This window comes from Podarcis tiliguerta, assembly GCF_965153285.1.
Source record: "Podarcis tiliguerta genome assembly, chromosome: 3".
Lineage (NCBI taxonomy): Eukaryota > Metazoa > Chordata > Lepidosauria > Squamata > Lacertidae > Podarcis > Podarcis tiliguerta.
The window spans coordinates 91,303,272-91,309,271 of NC_139536.1; the positions used below are offsets into that span (position 1 = coordinate 91,303,272).

The window sequence follows — 6,000 nt, forward strand, 5'->3', positions numbered from 1 at the left end:
AAGATTCATCACACCGGCCTGCAGATGGACAAATATTACACCCAGAGCGAAGTAAATAAACTTCATTGCATATAGCCAAAGGCCTTTGCAAAAAAAAGAAGATGTATGTTCATACATACATAGTGGGGGAGGTGATTTTTTTCATGCAATCCAGGGCAGGCTGACGCAGATATGTGCCATCTAAATTATGAATTAAGCACGGGCCTTGATACTACACATAAATTATTGGCATGATTACACAGAAAGCCTTTGCAAGAACACACTGATATTTAAAAAGCAAAAGTCAAATCTCTCCCCCCGCCTCCCCTTCCTCCTGTAGTTTATGGTGCCAAAATGCTGCCACTAACTTGTACCGTTTACCTTTAAGAGAAGAGGTTTCTGCAGCGGGCATTTAGCTAGATCTGTACACCTACACGCTGCAGATGGTTTAGTTTTATAAGAGATGAAACTGCATTTGGTGGAACTGATTAAATATAAAAACACCACCATCTGCCATTTATTCTAATATAAAATGGTTTGGGCAGATGCTGACATCTTTCTAGATGATTGATTCATCTCTGACAAGTGAAGATTCTCAGAGGACTCCAGCTGCCCACTGCTCACACAATACCCGTTTTACAAGACGGAACGCCAATCAGAGCTGTTTGATTTGGATGGAGCAGGTGAATGAAGGGCACTTTAATAAACCAGCAGTGTCTGGGCTGCTCTCTCTCTCTCTGTGCGTTCCCCCCCCCCTCCTTCACTCCTGGCCCACATTTCACTGGGACGCTGTTTTACACAAATAGTACTAAAGCACAGCTATCCCAGCACAGCGATTATGGCAAAAAGAGCCAAGTTTTGGCACAGGCTGCTCCACTTTCCTCATCTGCGTGGAAAATCGTCAGAGTCCTTCTACATAGGCAGCTCGCTTTTAACGTTACATTTCAAAAAAAAAATTGGTGAGTGTTAAGTTTACATCAGGTTTCTGTTTAAAAAGCCTGCTTCGTTATTTATTAAGTATGACACTGGTGGCTTTGTAATAACTTGAGTAACAGATGTAGGCATTCTTTGTTTTAATAAGATCTGGATGCTCTTGACTGCTGCTTGATGCATGGGCCTCAGTACTGCACACTTGTATTCTCCACCCCTGTCATTCAGCCTGGACACTGACATCTAGCACCGAGGGCCTTCTGGCGGTTCCCTCACTGTGAGAAGTGAAGCTACAGGGAACCAGGCAGAGGGCCTTCTCGGTAGTGGCACCCACCCTGTGGAACGCCCTCCCATCAGATGTCAATGAGATGAGCAACTCTATAGCCTTCAGAAGACATCTGAAGGCAGTCCTGTATAGGGAAGCCTTTTAAGGTTTCATGTTTTACAGTGGTACCTTGGGTTACAGACGCTTCAGGTTACACATAGTTCAGGTTACAGACTCTGCTAACCCAGAAATAGTATCTCAGGTTAAGAACTTTGCTTCAGGATGAGAACAGAAATCAAGTGCTGGCGGTGCGGTGGCAGCGGGAGGCCCAATTAGCTAAAGTACCTCAGCTTAAGAACAGTTTCAGGTTAAGAACGGACCTCCAGAACGAATTAAGTTCTTAACCTGAGGTACCACTGTATTATGTTTTTATATATGCTGGAAGCTACCCAGAGTGGCGGGGACAACCTAGTCAGATGGACGGGATACAAATTTATCATCATCATCATCATCATCATGATGTTTCTTGAGTTATTAACAGAGCCCTAGAAAAACTCACCCCAATTCTCGCACTATTTATTAATTTTATCCAACTATATCCAGCCTTTGCTTTGAGGATCTCAAGGTACATGCCGCCCTTTTATTCTCACCACAAGCCTGTCAAGGTGGGTAAAGGAAAGAGATAGTGACTGGGCCCATATCACCAGAGAGCAGGGATGGGGAAGAAATTGGATTCCGTTTGCATTCCAAGGCAAACTTGCCTTATTTCCTCTTTTTGGAAACAAGACATAAACCAAAACAGACATCCTTCAGAATTTGCAGTTCTCCAAATTCTGCAGTGCAGATCTCCAGACAAGTAATATGTAAAAAATAAATAAATGCATATACGCTCGGGTGAAATGTGTGTAAAAAATGTAAATATTTGGAGAAAAATTGCAAAAACATGGGTATTAGGCAAATTGCATTTGTTCATATTAGGAGAAAGTCACGCTAAAATGCTGATGGATTCTTATGCAGACGGTCTTTAAAAAAAAAAAAAGAAGACGCTGCAAATTGATGTGGAAGTGTAGAAAACTGAACTTAAGATTTGAAAGAAAAACCAAAGTGACAAGATTTGCACAACCCTACCAGAGAGCTTTATGGCTAAGTGGGAACTGGAAGCTAGCTCTTGCCAGTCCTAACCCAACACTAATGTGGTGTGATGGGTTATTCTCATTTAATCCAGAAGTTTGAGTTGATGGTGAATATACAAACAATTAAAGGGTGATATTGCTGTCAGTACCTTGCGTTGAAGCTAAGTTCGTGCAATTAGCTTTTACAGACAAAATCTTACCATGGGGTGATCATGAAATTAATTTTTACATACTCTTTATTTTCACAGAATCATAGAGTCGTAGAATTGTAGAGTTGGAAGGATTTGTTCCTGCAGATGTAGTGGAGCAAACAACAACAACAACTTCTCAAAACACACTTGACACTTTTTAAAGGAGTCCTTTCACACTTCACAACATGGGAATGTGGCGCAAATTATTTTTTATTTTCTTTATTAAATGTCTATACCGTCCTTCATCCAAGGATCACAGGGCGGTTCATTATATACGGTAAAATGAATCAGCTGAACCAATCTGGTTCCTGCCTGTCTGTTTGCATTGCCTCACGCCTTGTCCTCATGGTAAGCAGGAACAATTCACCCGCCAGGAGGTCAGGTAAGTGCCTCCGTCCCACCATCCTCTCTGCTGCTAGCTGTGGTGTCATCCCAGAAATTCTGTTGCTTGTTACACTGTAGTATTTTTGACACGGCTGGTGGTACCTAAAATGTTTTGCTGTAGAAGAGTTCCCCAAATCAACCATGAATGCAAAAAGAACCGCAGTGCCGTAAAACAAACGGCAAGAGCCATACTAAGAAATTGCATTTTCCTGCAGCAGTGCCACTGTAAATTCTTTTATCAGTTCCCCTGTTAATTAGAATTGCTGTGTGTTGTCTAACAATAGAAGATTTCATTATGCCTTCTTCAGTAATTATATATTTTAACTATAAAGTATAGCCTATAAATATCAGACAAAAACAAGCACCACCACCTTCTTTGGGTACAGTTAAGGTTGTAAATAGACATCCCTTTAGAACAAAACTACACGGTGTGAAAAACTGAAGCCAGCTACCAGCTTTGGATACTGAGGTGAAGTTTAAAAGTTATCCTTACTACATTGTGATGTGCTGGTATAGGAAATGAGCTGTAATGTTGGTTGACACATGTTTTGTTTGCCCTAGGTGAGTCTTCTGTAATGTACTTTCCTTCCCCCTGGGATAGATACCACATCAACAATAGTTAACAATAAAATGGAAGTCAAGACTTCTGTTTCTGCAGAGCAGAGGTATAGTCCAGATATTGTTGGACTCCAACTCCCATCAGCCTCAGTCTGCATGGCCATTGGTCATGGACAGAGACAATGGTAATTGTTGTCCAATGACATTTAGAGGGTTCCATATTGGTTACCCTGGCCGTATTGTCTGCCCTTTACAAATATGGCCACTCTGTTCTGGCAGAGTCCCTCTGTGCCAGTACCTTGACCAAAACCATAGAGAAGAAGAAAGCTAGACTGTCTCCACATTACCAGCGGTGGAGGAAGCGGCTTGGGCGCCTGGGGTGGCACGCCCAGGAGCAGTGTGAGCCACCCATAGGGCCGGGGCCTCTTTCCACTCAGCCAGCCTCCTCCCACTCAGCTGCCCTACAGCTGGGGGGACGGGAGGCAGTGGGCAGACCGTTTGGGCAGCGGACAGCCTGTGAGCGCCCAAGGCACTGCATCTCTCCCAGGAGAGACGCGCGGCTCGGGTGCACTGCAGGCCCCACGGTGAGTGCCACCTGGCATTTTGTCACCCCCCTCAGTGGTGACACCCGGGATGGCCCGCAGCCACCGCAACCCCTTCCTCCACCCCTGCACTTTACTGGCCATCTGTGTGCTGTGTATTCTGTTCTGATGGAGAAATATCTTTCTCCTGAACATAGGTGCCAACTCCTTGGGATTCTGGGTGCCTGAGAAGCCACAAAATTCCCCATGAAGGGGCTGGGCACCCACAAATTTCGGTGCCAGGACCATCCATCCTGTGTGGCACCCACAGCCCCAGGCACTCACAGTTGCAGGGCCAAGCTGGCACTCCTGCTCCTGGAAGTTTCTCCACATAAACTTAAGGTAAATATTGCAGTTACTATGTGAGCAAGATGGCAAACTGAGCAATCATGAAATTACTGGGCTAGATTCCAGAGGTGGAAAGCAAGAGAATGTCAACTGCACATGATATACAATGCCAATGAGCAAAGACATCACATGAGAACTCCCCACATCATGAGGTGAGTGTAATGTTAACGCTAAGCCTGAGAGAATACCGATACCAGGTCTAGGCCAAAGCCTTGTAGAAACATAATTTGTGGGTTTGGATTAGGTTCACAATAGTGCCGTAAAGTGGGCCTTGTGACTGGAAGAAGTCTCCCAGATAGGAACATTGGAAGCTGCCATGGACTGAAGCAGACCATTGGTCCATTTAGTTCAGCATTGTCTATTGTGACTGGTAGCAGTTTTCCAGGATTTCAGATCGGGAGTCCCTCCTAGCTCCTCTTTGGAGATGCCTGAGATTGACCTTCTGCATGCAAAACAGGTGCTATTTCACTGAGCTTCACCCTTAAAGACAGGCAACCACTGTGACCACTACAACATGAGGTGCTATAGTTGTTTCCTGATCCATTTCCTGTTCCATTTGTCCGCTCACTTTCCTCCCTCACCTGCTCTGCAGCAGATGGGGAAGGAATTGGAGGGTGTGCAACAGCTTTGCATTTTCATACACACACACACACACACACACACAATTTTTTATTAAATTTTCTGTTTCACACTTTATAATATTCATTTAGACAACCTTAAAATGTCAGTGACTTTCCTCCTCTCTTTCCATGGTTCATTTTGCATATCATATATCCCTGCATGTTTTACATAAGCTAAACATTCAGTATTCCATTATTACAACCAACAAAACTTGTTTACACTGTTGAATTTATCTCAAGGCTGCCAAGGTTTCCAAATGTACACAATCTGCCCCCATATATTCTATAAACATTTTCCAATTCCAATCTTCTTTAAATGTATGTTCTTCTTGTTCTCTTATTCTATATGTTAGGTCCGCAAGCTGCGCATATTTCATCAGTTTAAGTTGCCATTCTTCTTTAGTTGGGACCTTGCTCGTTTTCAATTTTTGGGCTAACAAAACACAGGCCGCGGTGGTGGCATACATAAATAGCCTTTTTTGACCAACAAAAAGGACTCTGGTTTCAACAGCTTTGCACTTTCTCATTGCTTTGAGCTAATGAAGGTAAACCATCTCTGAACTGATATTTGATGATCCTCCTAACTAATCAGGATAATTTTTGTTCTGTTTCACAGCCATTTTAATCTATTTTGACTAGATGAAGGTCCTTCATGAGATGGTCCATAGTATGTCTGAATATTAGATTTCCACTTTTGGGAACTTCCTCTTCTCCCCCTATAGAATGGTATATTAATGGTACATTTTGTGCATGCATCTCAGAAAGTATCTGCTAAGCTGTTTGAGATACAAAAGAGAATATATGTTTGAAATACAAAATACAAATACACACAGTGTTTGGTTGAATTATAGACTTATTTCAATACTTTCTTTTAAAAGAAATGATTAGCTATAGCTTACCTTTTGGATCCCAAGGTATTACTACTTGGATTAATTAAAGATATTGCAAAACAGCAGGACTGGTAAGAAATTCATTAATCATGCTGAAGGTAATATTGACTAAAACTGGCAA

General features: G+C 42.8%; 1 protein-coding gene across 6 annotated transcripts in view; it reads left to right on the plus strand.

Moving 5' to 3' along the window:
- Positions 1–3,467, plus strand: part of LOC310673400 (uncharacterized protein) — a 182,729-nt gene extending 179,262 nt beyond the window's left edge. For all 6 annotated transcript variants that reach the window (XR_014508974.1, XR_014508975.1, XR_014508976.1 and 3 more), the window contains one exon: positions 2,556–3,467. The gene's annotated coding sequence lies outside the window, so the exon portion shown is untranslated. The remainder of the gene's footprint in view (positions 1–2,555) is intronic.
- The last annotated feature ends 2,533 nt before the right edge of the window (positions 3,468–6,000 follow it).